The sequence below is a fragment of the Tupaia chinensis genome, unplaced genomic scaffold, assembly GCF_000334495.1.
Source record: "Tupaia chinensis unplaced genomic scaffold, TupChi_1.0 Scaffold143758_1, whole genome shotgun sequence".
Taxonomy (NCBI): domain Eukaryota; kingdom Metazoa; phylum Chordata; class Mammalia; order Scandentia; family Tupaiidae; genus Tupaia; species Tupaia belangeri.
Window position 1 is genome coordinate 2,023,875 of NW_006203607.1, and position 17,670 is coordinate 2,041,544.

At 43.9% G+C, this 17,670-nt stretch overlaps 1 protein-coding gene across 2 annotated transcripts in view; it reads right to left on the reverse strand.

Annotated features, from left to right (window-relative positions):
• The window catches only part of SMAP2 (small ArfGAP2), a 50,540-nt gene that overhangs the window by 18,784 nt on the left and 14,086 nt on the right, over positions 1-17,670 (reverse strand). Inside the window, exon 2 of one of the 2 annotated variants that reach the window (XM_027766895.1) lies at positions 8,441-8,549. The exons of the other annotated variant lie outside the window; for it this stretch is intronic. The gene's annotated coding sequence lies outside the window, so the exon portion shown is untranslated. The remainder of the gene's footprint in view (positions 1-8,440; positions 8,550-17,670) is intronic. 2 annotated transcript variants of the gene reach the window in all.

The window sequence follows — 17,670 nt, forward strand, 5'->3', positions numbered from 1 at the left end:
TTTGAGTTTTTTCTGTGTCTCTACATTCTTTTTTTTTTTTTTTTTTTGAGATATTTTTGCTATAGAGCGTGTGTGCTCACAGAGAGAGACAGAAAGCAAGAAATCACCCCCCAGGGGGGATGGTCACGCTGCAATCCCTTCTCCATTCTCCTCTCGGGATCTTGAGCACGCACACACATGTGCCTGGCGTGAGTTTTAAGTCACCGAGTCCAGGACGCGAACCGTGGTCGACTACGTGGGAGTCCAGCGACATAGCCATTACGCCAACTGCTGGTTCCCCTTTGCTCTACATTCTAAACTCATGGTAAGATAGAGGTATTTGTTTGCTAACAAAGTCAGAAGGCACACACACTCATTAAATTAGCTGCAGAATGATACGCCATTGGCTTCCGGGCCCTCAGACCAGGGAGGGCAATTCCCAATCATGGAAGCCACTGTCATGACTGCAGGATTCTCCAGGTTCTGCTCCAGAGTATTTAGAGTCTTTCTGCCTTTGAGGAATGCATGGCTAAGACTTAGCCCCACTCCCCACCTACCACACTCTCCCCAGCTGCATCCCTCCTACAGCCTTTTCCCAGCAAAAGAGTGATACTTCTATCCCAGACACTTCGTTTCTTTCCGTTTTGAGCCACTGGACTTTAATAATCAACAACTACATGTTCCATAAAAGATTCTGAAATTAGAGAAAAATACAAGAGAAAGAAATAACTTTTATGGCTGAAAATGTAAGGAAATTGCATAATATTAGATGTACAATCTTTGTAGCCAGAAGAGACTTAAGTTTGATTGTAATGCCATCAATGATTACCCTTGTGACCTTCAGAGACATACTTAAAGTTTCCAAGGCTGTTTCCTCATTCATAAAATGTGTACACTAATATCTACCCTGCAGTGCCTAGAACACAGAGGGACAATAACAAATGACAGCTACATATGAGAACATGGTGGAGGCCAGCTGGTGGAATGGGGGCAGGGGACTTAAGGCAGCTGGATCCCCCATGCCCCACCTCGCAGTTCAGGTCCTGGATCTCAGTTTGTAAGACACCCTGGGTACGTATGTGTGCATACCCAAAATCATGAAAGGAGAAATGGAGGTGAAGGGATTGCAGCGTGACCATTACCCCTGGGGATGCTGTTTCACTTTCCTTCTCTCTGTTTCCCTCCGGTGAGTGCACATGCCCTCTAGCCAAAAAAAAAAAAAAAAAAGAAGAAGAAGAAGAAAAAGAAGAAAAGAAGAGGGAGAAGAGGAGGGGGAGGGGAGGAGAAGGAGAAGACAGCATCGAATGAGGTTTCCAGAATGCATTTCTCATCCGTTTTCGCTGATAAAAGCCAATTAGCACAATCATACATATATACCAGCACTCTCCGCAACAGCACAGAAAGCATCTTTTTTAGATAGGAATATGAGTTCTGGTCCTAAAATGTTAGACCCAAAATGGACCCGACACTGGAAAGATGAAATTGACCCTATACTGATTTCAAAGTCTTTTAGAAAACATGACATTTTAAGTAACATCCTTTATCGCCCATGATATAGTCTCTGAAAATGGACTATCTAAACCCTCACTTGTTCCCCTTCTCTGCTCCACGCCCCCACCTGCCCTTGGCCCACTCACGCCCCCACTACATGGAGGCAGAAGAGCCTGTGCGGCGGGTGCTTGGATTCCACCACATCTGGCATTGCAGCCACAGGGTCAGCCCATTCACAGCTAATGCACTTGCAAAAATGAACCAAGCGTTCAGCACATGTTGGTCATGGCAATCAAGGAGAAAACATAAGACAGAATTCTGACATTGGAAATGGAGGCAATGAGAGCGAAGAGGATACAAATGTGGAGACCCGCACAACCAGGACAAGGTCACAGCTAAGTGAACACTGGACAGGAGCCTGAGGGCAGGCTCAGCAGCAATACTTCATATTTAATGAACGCGTAATCGCTCTGCAGTGAGGGGTCAGGGAAAATGAAGAACGCACACTACATGGCGTTGATGGTCAGCTCAGTGATCGACTGTAGGAGGCACAGCTCAGTATCTGGGCTGACCCTGACGAGGCTCTAGGGCTCAGGTCTCCATTCGTGACAAACGGACGGCGCACAGACAATATTCCACGTATATTCGATTCTGGACAGCTACTACATACGGAGTAACTACTGCTGCCCTGCTACAAATTCCCTTTGCTGTGGAAAGTCACCAGAATCTTGTGGACCCGCCCAATAACTTCCTCGTGCTGTTCCACACTTACTTTTCCATTCTCTTCCAAACCAAAACCATTCTCCATGAAGCAGCCAACTTGAGCTTTTTTTTTTTTTTTTAAGAATTATTTATTTAATTTTGGGGGTTATTATTATTTAATTTGACTACAGAAAGACAGAGAAAGGGAAAGTGAGAAAGCAAGCCACAAGGTCTGGGACTCAAACCGTGGTCCGCAACATGGGAGTCCAGTGCCTTAACCACCATGCCACTTGCCAATCCCTTGAACTCTTAACCAAAAGCCACCTTGTGTCTCTGCTGCTTAAAGCTCTTCTATGGAGGCTTCCTTCCTTTACTGTTGGATTGGAGAACAAAATCCTTACCCTGGTCTCAGAGGTCTTGAACGTCCAGCCCAATGTCCTCACCCCCCACCCCCAACTCCTGCGACGCCAGGCTTCTTTCATTTCCTCAAGGCACCAAGATTCCTTCCTTCGAGCTTTTGGCCTTCGTACACGCCTCTCCCACTGCCTCAAAAGCTCTTTCCCCAACTGCCATCTGCCACTGTAGCCTGGCCAACTCCTATAGATCACGAGGGTTTCAGCTGAAACGTTTCTTCCTAAAAGGAGCTTTTCCTCGGCCCCCGATCTAAACTAGATTATAAACTCTCTTCCACCCTTTCTTTTGGTTTTTACATTTTATTAAGGAAAATGTCTAACACATAAAAGCAGAGTACAATTAACCAGCAGCTTCAGCAATCACAGTCTTGTTTCAGCGATCCTCCTGCTCACTTTGCCTCACCCCTAAAACCTTGGGTTACTTTGAAACAAATCTCAAACATCACATCATTTCTTTCTTTCTTTCTTTCTTTCTTTTCTTTTCTTTCTTTCTTTCTTTCTTTCTTTCTTTTCTTTTCTTTCTTTCTTTCTTTCTTTCTTTCTTTCTTTCTTTCTTTCTTTCTTTCTTTCTTTCTTTCTTTCTTTTTGAGAGATTTTTGCTATAGGGTGCATGCGCTCATCAGAGACAGAGAGACAGAAAAGACAGAAAGCGAGAAATCACCTCCACCTCCCTGCCTGGGGGGATGGCCAAGCCACAATCCCTTCTCCTCCATTCTCCTCTCAGGATCTTGGGCACATACACACGCACACGCGCCCGGCATGAGTTTAAGCCACCAGGTCTGGGACTTGAACCACGGTCGACTACATGGAAGTCCAGCGACATAGCCATTAGGCAACTGCTGGTCCCAACATCACACCATTTCAATTGTACATGTACTTTGGTATATGTCTCTAACAAATAAAGACTTTAAAGATGATAAACTTGCATGTAACTTTTACCTTTCTAACACATACCACATTTCATTATTACATATCTGGGATTAACATTTTTTTCCCACTAAACTATAAGTGCCACAAGAGCTGCAAGAGATCTGTTGTTACACTCTCAGACCACAGCACGGTTCCCCACATGTAGCAGGGAGGCAAAATTTGTTTAAAAATGGATTATTACTAAGTAAATCCTTTGACACTCCCCCTCCACCCCTCTTGCATAAATTCATGAGGGAAACAGCAAGTCAAGTACATAGAGAATACACAGGGGTCTTCAGAAGTTCATGGAAGAGACCAGCAGATGGCATAAAGGTTACGTTGCTGGACTCCCATATAGTTGACAGCGGTTCGAGTCCCTGACCTGGAGGCTTAACATTTATGCCAGGTGTGTGTGCTAGCGTGCCCCAAATCCTAAGAGGAGACTAGAGGAGAAGGGAATGCAACATGGCCATCCCCCTGGGGCAGGAGTTACTTCTTGCTTTCTGTCTCTCTGGTGAGCACATGAGCCCTATAGCAAAAATCTCTTTAAGAAAAAAAAAAGTTCGCAGAAAAAGTGTATTATGGAAAAAACTCTAGTTTCAAAACTGTTTCCATCGGGAACCAGCAGTTAGTGTAATGGCTATGTCGCTGGACTCCCATGTAGTCAACCACGGTTCGCATCCCGGACCCGGGGGCTTAAAACTCACGCCAAGCACGTGTGCATGCATGCCCAAGATCCCGAGAAGAGAATGGAGGAGAAGGGATTGCGGTGTGACCATTCCGCCTGCGGGGTAATTTCTCACTTTCTGTCTCTACGTCTCTGTCTGTCTGGCAAGCACACGTGCCCTATAGCAAAAACCTCTCAAAAAAAAAAAAAAAAACTGTTTGCACCAAAATAAACTTGTCCTTTAATTCCATTTTTCCATCAACTTTTTGAGGCCTCCTGTATATTAACGTCTGTCACTACATCTCTAACAAAGATGGGAAACCAACAGAGAGGAGGAGTTCTGATATAATTACACAGTAGGGAACTGTAGTTCCCTATTTGATACAGAAATATACCCATGCTATGTTAATATTCTTCTCATTTTTCTAACTGCCAGAGGCTATGTCTGTTTGCCAGAGAGAGGGAAGAATGCACCCAATGGAGTGTGGTCACACTGTAATTCCTCCTTCCCTGGTTTTCCATTCTGTCAGGGTTTGAGATGCGCATGTCTGTGCACGCACACAAACACAAACACACACATACACACACACACACAACCTGCTGTGTGTTTCTAGCCACTAGGGCTAGGATTTGAATTGCAGTCAGACATGTGGGATTCAGCTTCCCTTAACCAACAAGCTATGGAGCCAGCCCAATCTCAATGTTTTAAATCCAGTGTTAAAGCAGTGCACGCAGACTTGTTTTCTCACTTTCCTTCTCTCTGTGTGTTTCTCTCTGGTCAAATGAAAATAAATGAATGAATAAACAAAATTAAATAAATAATTTTTTTTTAAAAGGGAACCAGCAGGTGGTGTGGTGATTAAAACGCTGGACACTCCCACATGGCCAACCACAGTTTGAGTACTAGACTGGGTGGCTTGCTTTCTCACTTTCTCTCTCTCTCTCTCTCTCTCTCTCTCTGTATGTGTGTGTGTTTCTCTCTGGTCAAATTAAAATAAATGAATGAACAAACAAAATTAAATAAATAATTTAAGAAAACCAGTACATACAGAATAATTCCATTCTCTCTCCATGATATGTTAAATCCAGTATTAAAACAGTATATGTGGAATAAAAATGTGAATAAATGCATGTGAATTTACAGAAAAAGTGTCTAGAAAAGTATATGTAAAATATTAAAAAGCATCTAGAAGAACATATATAAATATTAAAATATTCATACTAAAATATTCATATTAATATATATAAGTATTAAAATGGTGGGTGAAGTATCTATTTTTTAAAGATTATTTAATTAACTTGTTTATTTTTTTAATTTGCTATAGGGCATGTGAGCTCACCAGAGACAAAGAAAGAAAGTGAGAAAGCAAGCCACAGGTCTGGGACCCGAACCGCAGTTAGCTGTGTTGGTAGTCCAACGCCTTAACCACCATGCCACCTGCTGGACCCACTTCTCTGTATTTTTATATATTCTCTGAATTGCTTCTAGTAAGCTTGTATTAATTTCGTTGTAAGAGAACATTACTGATATTTTAAAAACAAAACAATACAACTCTCCATGGTATTTTACTGGCTTCAGGGTAAATTGAAATTCCTAACATAAAATACAAAGCCTGTTAGGAATCTGTGCTCCACACATGCTGAGCGAGTCATCATTCTGAAGTTTGCCACACACTCGCACCTCTGCCTATACCATGTTTTCTTGCTGAAATGACTCTCTCAATTTCTGCTTGATAAGCTTCAAAATCCAGTCCAATGTCACCTCTTCTATAAGGCCTTTCAGTGGAATAAATCTTGACCTTTATGGCTAATAGTCTACAGTACATTCTGCTCTTGCAATACTTAATATCTTATTAGAATTAGTTACTTATAGATCTCCCCTAAATGAACTGTGAGCTCAAGAAGGCAAACGCAATGTTTCTTCATCATGTACCCCATGCCCGACTCACAAGGCTAATAAACAGAAGATGATAACACAATAAACATTTGTTAAATGGATCCATCAATAAGCTAATACAAGTACATGATTCTTCCTTTTCTTGCAAAATAAAGGGAGAAGTTTTCAAACAACTTAAAGGCCAGGTGATCACACAGAAAAAGGATTGTGAAGCTTCAAAGGCAGAACTAGAGCCAGTGAGTAAAAGTTGATTTTAGCACACTCTGGGGAAGAACTTTCTAACAACTGAGGCTGTGTAAAAATGAATGCAGCATACTCAGAAACAGTAAAATCCCAGATGTGTAGGTATTCGAGCAGAGGCAGGGTAATCAGCTCCCAGGGACAGCAGAGAAATGACTCTCCAGAGTGAGCCGGGTGAACACTGAGCTCTGAGGTCTTTCCTGCAATTCTAGCAGATGATTTGTAGGTCATTTTTAGGTTTCTTCCCATTCAATATTCAGTGGTTCCACAAATGCAAAATGAAATGATCAATTTATATTTATTTATTTGTCAGTTATTTAATTAGGTTCTTGGCAAGAAATTTGGAACACCAATTTGTGAGGATAAACTACATTTGTAAGGGCAAATATGGACTGCAGGTAGCCCTGGAGCTGAGGAACAGCTTTGATTTCTGGTAACGTGTGCAAATCCACAGCTTTCTGATCAATCTTGTGCTGCTCTGAAATATCGTACTTCTCCTCTGTGTCGAAGATCTCACCTTCCTGGTGTATGAACGTCTGCAGCTTCTTTTTCTTGAAGTGAGCATTGGTGAGGCGCTCTGGGATTTTAACTTGCTAATATCAATTTTCATGGAGGTGGTGATGACAAATTTCTGGTGTATTCTACACAGTGAAACTCAACTGAAGACCAGAGATCCAGTCACAAGTAGCAAGCCACTGCTCAGCTGCTTCAGGAAAACCACTCTCTTGCCTCTGTGGCATCCAGTGAGGATGATCAGAATGGGCCCAGGAGTGATGCTGGCTCGCAGCTTTCTTTCTTTTTTCTTTTTTTAAAGAATTGTTTTATTTAGCTTTACTTTTTTACTTGTATAGTGGGAAAGAGATCTAACAAAGTGATCAATTTATTTAGATGTTAGGTCTTGATTAACCTAAAAAGATGAGTCGAATTTAGCTCATGGAGCCTGAGATGGCACTGAAAATTGTTTGAATGTGGGAACCAGCAATTAGCGTAATGGCTATGTTGCTGGGCTCCCACATAGTCGACCGCGGTTCGCATCCCGGATCCGGTGGCTTAAAACCCACGCTGGGCGCGTGTGCATGCATGCCCAAGATCCCGAGAGGAGAATGGAGGAGAAGGGATTGCAGCGTGGTCATCCCCTCTGGGGGGTGATTTCTCGCTTTCTGTCTCTCTGTCTCTCTCTGTCTGGCGAGCGCACGCACCCTATAGTAAAAAAAAATTAAAAATAAATAAATAAATAAACTGTTTGAATGTTATACACATGTAAGGAAGAACCTAAATCAACAAACTCTTATTTTAAAATAGAGGTTGGGCCATAGGTGGCACGGAGGTTAAGGCAGCTGATCCCACATAGCTAGCTATGTGACTCAAGTCCTAGACCTGGTGGCTTAAAAACTCATGCTGGGTGCAGGACCAGCAGATGGTGTAATGGTTATATTGCTGGACTCCATGTAGTCGACCACGGTTTGAGCCCTAGACCTGGTGGCTTAAAACTCACACCAGGTGCATGTGCATGTGTGCCCAAGACTCCCAGAGGAGAATGGAGGAGAAGAGACTGACGGTAGCATGGCCATTCTCCGGGGGCGGGGGACGGGGTGGTGGTAGTGGGGGTGATTTCTTATTTTCTGTCTTCTGTCCCTCTGGCAAGCACACGTGTCCTATAACAAAAATCTCTCTTAAAACAAACAAGCAAACAAAAACTCATGCTGGGTACATGTGCATTCATGCTCTAAATCCTGAGAAAATAGAGAAGGGACTGCAGCATGGCCATCCCCCTTGGGGAGTGATTTATCATGATTTCTCACTTTCCCTCTCTGTCTCTGTCTCTCTCTCTCTGGTGAGAGCATGCACCCTATGGTAAAACATCTTAAAAAAAAAAAAAAAGAACAAATCTAATGTCAGTTACCTCGGTCCATTCATTATTTCTCACCACTCTCTGATTCACTACAAAGGAAATATCAGAAAGACCACTATGCTCTTGGAGAAATGAAGCAGGGCTACTGAGAGGTATGTGCTCCAGCCTATTTTCATCTCTGCAAGGGGGGAGTCGTGCAGTTCACTAGCCCAAAATAACAATAAACAGTAACGTGGAACTTTGTACGTACATATATTTTGAGGAACCATGAGACCAAACTAAGGGCTTACTCAATCAATCTCTGCGTTCAGAAGGCTCTACAAGAGAAGTCCCTTTCCATCTGGCCATCTTGCAAGAATGTTGTTTCCTTTTGTCAAAAAGAGACACTGTCCACATCCCCTACTTGTGAAAAAAAGAGAAGTTAAGCTGTTTACATGTTTGAGACAAAGTAAGTACAAACATTTCTGAGATTACGTGGACAACAGAGGTAAATGCTATGCTCAAGAATGTTTGTTCGAGTTCTGTTTCTCTATTGCCAGAGGGCACATGCGCTCACAGGTGAGAGATGGAGAGAAAGAAGAGGGAGGGAGAGGGAAGAAGCACCTTCAGTGAGCCATGGTCATGCATAACCCCTTCTCCATCTTCTTAGAGTTTGAGCCATGCACACACACACACACACACACACACACACCTGGCATGTTTTTCAAGTCACTAGGATTGAAACCCCAGATCAGCCATGTGAGATCCTGCTACCCTAACCAGCAGGCCAAAGAATTTTAAATTAGAAAATTAGAGGTGGAAAGACCCCTCTCATTTGATCCAACTTCCCACAGAATGCAGGAGAGATCCTTCTATGGGTAACCCCCTGTCTTGCCTGGTGCTAACTCAATTACACATATTTCAAAAGGCAGTCAATTCTACCACATGACGGCACTGATATTAGGGAGACTTCCCTTATACTGAGCCCCATCCATCTGTCTTCCTCTCCCTTCTACCTCCCCAGGCTGCTTTTTACTCCTCTCCTACTTATTAGGTCCTTGGAAAAGTCATGACGCATTTTTGCATAGAAAAACATGAAAAAAATATGTCGTGACTTTTCAGAAGGCCTAATACATAAAATACCAAAGCCAAAGATGGAGATTGGGAGATGCACGCAAAAGACAGCGGTTCCTTGTAATTGAACCAAAACACAAGCCATCCGAGCCAGCTTGATCCCAGAGCTCAATGAAAGAACAGAGGTAGCAATTAGATAGCTATGTGGTCAGTGGAGATGCGACAAAGTAGCGTTATCTGCCACCCAGGTAAATCAGCCACAGGAGGTTAGTGACGTAGAACACGGCTACGCACCCACCGATGAAATGATCAGCCGGCCTACACCTAACCCGATGTCAGCAGTTAACTTAAAATGTCTTTTATAAAAAGACCGTAAAGCCCGTAACAGTAGAAAGCCCATGTGGAAGCAGGCTGACCGCTAGCAGAAGAAAGGAAGGAGACGTTCTTCATCTTTCTCCCCTTACTAAGCTGGCTCCTGCTATTCTTGGGGGCTAAAAATACGAGCTATCTAATGGAGCCACTAATTAGCTGTGTGACTTGCAGGCAAGAAGATGATGTCTCTGAGAGTTCATTTCCTTTCTTAGACTAGATATCTCTCAAACTGACCTCTTTTAAAAGATAGCAACTGTTCCTCTAAAATTCCAAAAAGACTGAAAGGGGAGCAATTAGTTTTCAGTAATCTAGCTGCACCTCAGTCTTACTTCCCTGGCTTATTATTAGTGGGTAGGGATTTATCGTAAATTAGGCTGTGACTTTTCCTTTCCATCTATTCCAGCAAAGGACAGTGACTGGCACTTTATTTAGGTGAGGTTTCTGGTAATGAAGAACTTTTTTTTTTTTTTGAGTCTTTTGCTATAGGCTGCATGTGCTCCCCAGAGACAGAGGGGGAAAGTGAGAAATCACCTCCCGGAGGGGATGGCCATGCCACAGTCCTCCTCCATTCTCCTCTTGGGATTTCAGGCACGCACGCACACGTGCCCGGCGTGAATTTGAAGCCTACGACTCTGGGACTCAAACCGCAGCTGACTACGCGGGATCCAGTGACATAACCATTGCCATCTGCTAGTCCCCAAGAACCATCATATTTTAAGGAGGGACAAAAATCTGATCAGAATGTTCTCTTCCCATGCTGAAATATCCCATAAAGTCGGTGAGGTTAGGCTGAAGACAAGCCAATGCAGCCCTTGAGTGGCTTCCAGAGACGCCCAGTCCTCTGAGGTTCCACGCATTGAGTACGGCAAAACTGAATTATCAGTCATCTCTTAACTACCTCTGCATTTGAGAACACCATAGCTTTCCTGGACAAAGAACAAAAATGAGCCCCTAAGCTTATATTTCGCTGACTGAAATGATGATGGTTCACCTTCAAGGACAGAATGGTCAGTCAAAAATGCACCAAAATCCTCCAGTCCTTTGGGATTTGTCCTCACAGCACCCTAAAAACACCCCAGAAGAAAGGACAGCAATTTCTGAGGGAAATACGGATGGTATGTGGCTAAAATGCTCATCTTCAGGAGAGCCTAAGACTGTGTTCCCAAGAAGCTGCAGGATGGGGACCAGCAGATGTTGTAATGGTTATGTCGCTAGATCTCACACAGTCAACCCACCGTTAGAGTCTCGGACCCGGCAGCTTGAAACTCATGCCGGGTGTGTGTGCATGTGTGCTCAGAATCCTGAGGAGAATGGAGGAGAAGAGACTGTGGCGTGGTCATCCTCCCGGAGGGTGATTTCTCGCTTTCTGTCTCTCCGGCATGTGCATGTGCCCTATAGCAAAAATCTCTTTAAAAAAAGAAAAAGAGGGACTGGCAATGGTATAATGGTTATGTCGCTGGACTCTCCCATAGTCAACCATAGTTCGAGGCCCAGACCCAGTGGTTTAAAAGTCATGCCAGCCACATGTGAGAGCGTGCCCATGATCCAGGGAGGAAAATGGAGGAGAAAGGATTGCAGTGTGGCCATCCCCAGTAGGGAGTGATTTCTTCCTTTCTGTCTCTCTGCCTCTCCCTGTCTGTCTGGTGAGTGCATGTGCCCTATAGCAAAAATCTCTAAAAATTTTAAAAAAGAAACTGCAAGATGAAGTAAACAGTGAGGAAACTAGGGGGGAAAAAAATCCTAGAAAAATCGATCCATGAATGAACTAAGTTGTAAACAATAAAGAGAGCCAGCTACAATTCTATGACTGAAACTCTGCTGGAGGTGACATAAATCTGCCTGTTCTCTTTAGAGTCACACCTGGACAATGGCAACCTGGAATCAGGAAGAGAGGTGAATCAGAAGCTGGAGACTACCTTGACTACTGCCAGAAGTCACTCTAAAGAGACGTACTGCTGCAGCTGACTTAGACGTTCCCTTAACCTTGAAGGACTACCTACACCTTCCTAGTTAGCGTAAGCTGTCCCTCACAGATAGCTTCCTGGGAGCGATTCCCTCTAACAGCAAAATATCTTCTTGTGAAAAACTTTGCTCAGGGTCGGCAGGCGGCATAGTGGCTAAGGCACTGCATTCCTACATGGCTGACTGTGGTTCGAGTCCTCAATCTGGTAGCTTACTTTTTCATTTTTTCTTTCTCTCTCTCTGGTCAAATTCAAAATAAATAATAACAAATATAAATAAATAAATAAATATTTTAAAAAAAAACCCGCTCAGCTCACTTCCACCATGAAGACTTTTCCCCTTCCTATCCCGACTTCCATTGCATCTTGTTGCCTCTCCTACAGCACCTACTCATCTGAGTGAGTGTTCTGTCGTTGGGCCTTATGTTCATTTTTGTGAGCTTCTTTAGGTGACCAAACTGCCTCGCTTAGTATACTTTTAAAAAAACCTGGGGGCTGGCAGGTGGCATGGTGGGTAAAGCAGCTGGACTCCCACATGACTGACCATAGTTCAAGTCCTGGACCTGGCGGCTTGCTTTCTCACTTTCCCTCTCTCTCTCTGTCTCTCTCTGGTCAACTTCAAAAATAAATAAATAAATAAATAATGACAATGAATAAAATAAAGTAATTCTAAAAAAAAAAAAGAAAAAAGAAAAACCTGGACCAAAAGGTGGCAGGGGGTGAAAGCTGCTGTGTCCCACCCACAGACTGAGTTTCCAGTCCCAGACGCAGGTGCTTGAGGCCAGCAACAGGTACATGGACATGTGTGCCCCCCAAATAAAATAAAAACCTAGTATTTTTCTTTTAGATAAAAAGCTTAAGTTTTTAAACAGCTTAATTAGAGAAAACCACACAAAAGTAATTCAAATATCCTACAGAGAAAGTGAGAGGGAAGGGTGCCCTCAGTGCTCCGTGTCCCCTGCTTAGCCCATGGTATTTTGGTTCTACCCTATTTCCTCCACACAAAGATGCTGCTTACAGCATTCATGAATACACTAGAAGAGTGGTGGCTGAGACATGGATTCTATGAAAAGGGGAGGGTGGACACAAAAAAGAGCTGCTTTCATTGGGGGCAGGAAGGAGATTATTTCATTAGGAGCCAAACAGTGAGACCATCTCAGCACACACAATAGTTTGGCTTGAAGGCTCCATGTGGGCAATTACTCCAGCAACAGCTCAGCTGGAATGGGACACAGCCTGCCAGGGCCACGGACCAACACAGACCGAAGGGTCTGAAGCATGGCTTTGGGATCCCAGCGCATCCCAGCCATCCCAGCGCATCCCAGGGCATCCCAGTAAGGATGCTCCCTGAACACATTACACCAGTCAACGGGCAGCACAGTTCCACAGCTGACTCGGTGAAGAATGTGCATTTAAAGACACAGTGCCCCATCATGAATAAGAAACAGGGCCAGCCAGAGGCATGGTGGCTAAGAGGCTTAACTTCCTCTCTGCAACAACCAGCATCTACTCATACTCTGCACAAAACACTTAAGCTGCAAAGGGAGCCTGCCCACCGGAGGGAAGCACATCTTTACAACTACACTAGTAAAGGGTGACAGGGCCATTCACCAATGACTGTGCTCTTTATCCTCCAGCCCGAGGACAGATTCCAACCCCGCCACACCGAGCACAGATTAATTTCGTCCCCCGGGACACTGAAGGGATAACCGCCCTAATACGGGATTCTGGATGCACAGACCCCATCCTATCCATACCTCGCCAACCCAGGGGTTTTGTAACATTTGCAAGGAAATGCTTTCACACATTTCAGGCACCACCCTCGATGGACAGCTAATAGCTGGCAGTCAACTTCAAGCTGGGCCTGATGTTTCAAAATTTGACATTATAAGGGCTGGCAAGTGGCATGGTAGTTAAGGGCACTAGACTCCCACATGGCTGACGACGGTTCAAGTCCCAGACCTGGTGGCTTGCTTTCTCACTTTCTCTCTCTCGCTTTGTCTCTCACTCTTGCTCTGTCCCTCTGGTCATATAAAATAAATAAATAAATAAAGTTAAAATAAACAATTCTTTTTAAAAAACTGACATTATCATCATTAAAGTCCCTCATAATTAAGTATTGGTATTCACTTTTATATAGGGGACAGGAAGGAGATAACACAAGCTGTTTTATTAATAAGCATGTACTGCCAAGCTTACATGCTTGTTGATAAAACAGGCAATGAGCAGTAGAGGAACAACATGAAAATTGATACTAAAAACAGCCCACCTTCAAAGACTCCCACCCTCCTCCCTCCAGATCAGTGGTTCCCAGTTCATGTAATCTCCCTCCTGGGACAGTTCAGTATCTGGAGACATCTGTGGTTGTCACGACTGGCAGGGGCTGGGGAAGTACTACTGCACCCAGGGATACTACTGGTTAAGCCTCCTTAGCTACCATGCCACTGGCTGGCCCTGCTTCTTATCCATGATGGAGCACTCATGTCTTTTAAATCCACGTTCTTCAGTGAGCAGAGGCCAGGGATGCTGCTAGACACCCTAAAATGCACAGGGCAACTCCACAACCCAGAATTATCCAAAATGTCAATAGTCCTGGTGTCGAGAAGCCCTGCTCTAGAGGAGACATTTGTAAGTCATTTAGATTGAAGCAGGTGAAACGTTAGGGCTAGCAGGTGGTGTGGCAGTTAAGGCGCTGGACTCACACGTGGCTGACCACAGTTTGATTCCTGGATATGGTGGCTTGCTTTCTCACTTTCCCTTTCTCGCTCTCTCTCTCTGGTGAATGTGCATGCCCTTTAGCAAATTTTAAAATAATAATAATGATAAGTAAAATTAAATAAATATTTTAAAAAGGAGACTGTGCCATTCTGTGGAAAAGCCTCTTCTCTTGTTCTATACAGGATAAATAGACAAGTAAGTAGAACACAGAATTCTAAAATTCTTTCTAAATAAAAAGAACCTTAGGGGGAACCAGCAGATGGCATAGTAGTTGTGTCGCTGGACTCCCATGTAGTTGAACACAGTTTGAATCCTGGACCCAGTGGCTTGAGGCTCATGTCGAGCATACTCAGGATCCTGAGGGGAATAGAGAAGGGATTGTGGCATGGCCATCTCCTCTGGGGGTGATTTCTTGCTTTCTGTCTGTCTTTCCGCCAAGTGCATGTGCCCTAAAAATTAAAAACAAAACAAAACAAACAAACAACAACAACAAAAAAACCTTAGGGATTGTCTAGTTTAAGCACAGTTGGACAAACTGAGGCCTAAGGTCAAGTCATGTGCCCAAGTTCATAGAAGACACCATCAGCAGGACTGGAATCAGAATCATTCATACATACTCCAAATGTGTGTTATACACAGCTGATGCCAATAATGATTCCCAAATTAATATCTTGTTCTTTAGGTGTTCTTTTTTATTACAACATACAATTCACTATCTACTGCTAGAAGAACAACAAAGAAGGTTGTCTGTGAACATTATTCACACTCCTTCCCAGAAGGACTCACACTCATACTGTAGCATATTTGATCTCAAGACAAAGTGGTCAGAACATATTTTGTTTCCAGAGAAGCTCAGGCCTTTCACCCAAGCAGAGATTGTAGGTAAAGCCTTCTGAGTAGGGATCAGTAGATGGCATAATGCGTTACATTGCTGGACTCCCATGTAGTTGACTGCAATTTGAGTCCTGGACCCGGTGGCTTAAAACCCACACCAGGTGCATGTGTGTGCATGCCCAAAATCCTGAGAGGAGGATGGAAGAGAAAGGACTGTAGCATACCCATCCCCTTGGGGGATGACTTCTCACTTTCTGTCTCTCTAGCAAGCGCATGCACCCAATAGCAGAAATCTCTCTCTAAAAAAAAAGAAAAGAAAAGAAAAAAAATCCTTCTGAGTCAGCAGATAAGCCCTTGTGCAAGACCACGGACCTGCAAACTTCCCCCAAGAGTGTGGAACTGCTTTCCTGACACGTTGGAAGGGTTCTGACCAAGAGCAAATAGATGGGAAATCAGTGCCAGTTCAACCGTATCACAACCACATCCAAACACGCTAAAGAACTTCCATTACTAAACAAACAGCAGAACAGAAATGAATCCGGGATCAAAGTACAAAGAGTCCAGTGGCATGCTGAACGTTAGTCATCCAGATGGACCTGGCTACGGGGGAGGAGAGCAAAGGGGACCTGCCCTTTCAAAAGGAAAACACCATAACGTTGCAAAATCTAGGTGTTTCAGAATTGAGTATAACAGGGTATGGTCAGGGGCAAAGGGTGGGGACAAAGATGCCAGCCATGTGGCTAGGAAGATTCCTGCAAAGGGAACACTTCACAGGGGAACTGAACTCGGGACTAGTCTTTAGGGAAAAAAAGTCATAGCTCCAAAAACGCCAAAGTAAGGTTCTTCGAATTAAACACACCTGTTCCGGTGGGTATAAGGAGCACTTCTAAAACTGCTGCAAAGTTGTTATTAATTTCTACAGCACCTGAGAGCAGTGTCTAAATATTTACTCCATCCTACAAAGGGCTCAAGGCTTGCTCTTTCAGCCTGCTATTTCCTGTTTCACTCCCCATGCTACATTTTCCCCAAGATGATGTGTCACACTAAAAGCTCCCACTGACAGGGCCGAGGATTAGCTTCCTGACGCTCCAGCTCTCCGCACAGCACAGATGCCGGAATGGTACGGAGCAGCCGTTACCCCAAAGCAACCACGAGATTCAGTGGCTCTGCTCCCTCGACTCTCACAGAGCTTCAGATATCTGAGTTAATAGTATGCCGGTGAGGCCAGCAGGAGGCGTAGTGGTTAAAGCACTGGATTCCCACATAGCTAACTATGGTTCAAGTCCCAGAGCTGGAGGCTTGCTTTCTCACTTTCCCTCTCTCTCTGGTCAAATTTTAAATAATAATAATAAATTAAATTAAATTAAATAATTTTTTGAGAGGTTTTTCCTATAGGGCGCATGTGCTTGCCAGAAAGACAGAGAGAGACAGAGAGACAGAAAGGGAGAAATCACCCCCCGGGGGGAATGGCCATGCCACAATCCCTTCTCCTCCATTCTCCTCTCAGGATCTTGGGCACGAACGCACACGCCCTGGCATGAGTTTAAGTCACCGGGTCTGGGACTCGAACCGTGGTCAACTACATGGGAGTTCAGCAACATAGCCATTACGCTAACTGCTGGTCCCTAAATAAAATAATTCTTAAAAAATAGTATGGTTGATGACTAACAAGACAAGAATATGATCCGAACACACGTTAAGAGAGTAATACTGTTCATTGTGAGGTCATGACTCTTTGTGCCAGAGACAGGGCACACATGAAGCTACATGGATATAAGTGAAGACACAATCCTTGTCTTCATGACAGTCTAACAACAGCCCTTGATCTAAAAAGAAAACAAACAGAAAGAAATGCAGTAGCTATTATTATCCTTTCCACTGATACAGGGCCTTTAATCCACTTTCCCGAAGGTCTAGCTGTAAGTGAACGAGGACTGTGGGAGCAACACAGGTGCTAATCAATGGCAAAACAACATTCCCACGTGGCAGGTATTTCGTGTAGAAGTGCTGGCCCTCTTGCTGTAGCGTGACCAATAAAGCTCTTCCTTAAGGTCAGGCCCAGCTTCTCCTCAGCTCTTCGCTCCATCCCTCAAAGTCTACTGCAGAGAAGCTCAGAACGACAGCCCAATGGCAAAACCATCTCTACATGGGCTCCACCCACAGGAGCCCCCTGACGACTTTGGAAAATTAGAAGGCTCACATGACTACTCAAATCTGAACGCATAAATAGTCCACCAGTCTCATAACAAGACAAAAATGGACACGACACTATTATCTGTAATACTAAAAAACCCAGACTCCAACAGTTGGGACTAAAAAACGCAGACTCCAACAGTGGGTAAAGAGTTAAGTAAATAATGACATATTCCTATGATGAAACACCATAAAGATATCTAAATGCTTTTAATGTCATAGAAAATGCATGTGATGAATATTGAGTAAAACATTAATGACATGTGGGCCAGCTCACTAGCTTAGTGGTTAAGCCCTGTGCATAGGGAATCAGATCCCACGTGGCGGACTGCAAATCCTGGCATCACTAGCTTGAAAAACACACTAGACACGTTTGCATTTGGGCCCAA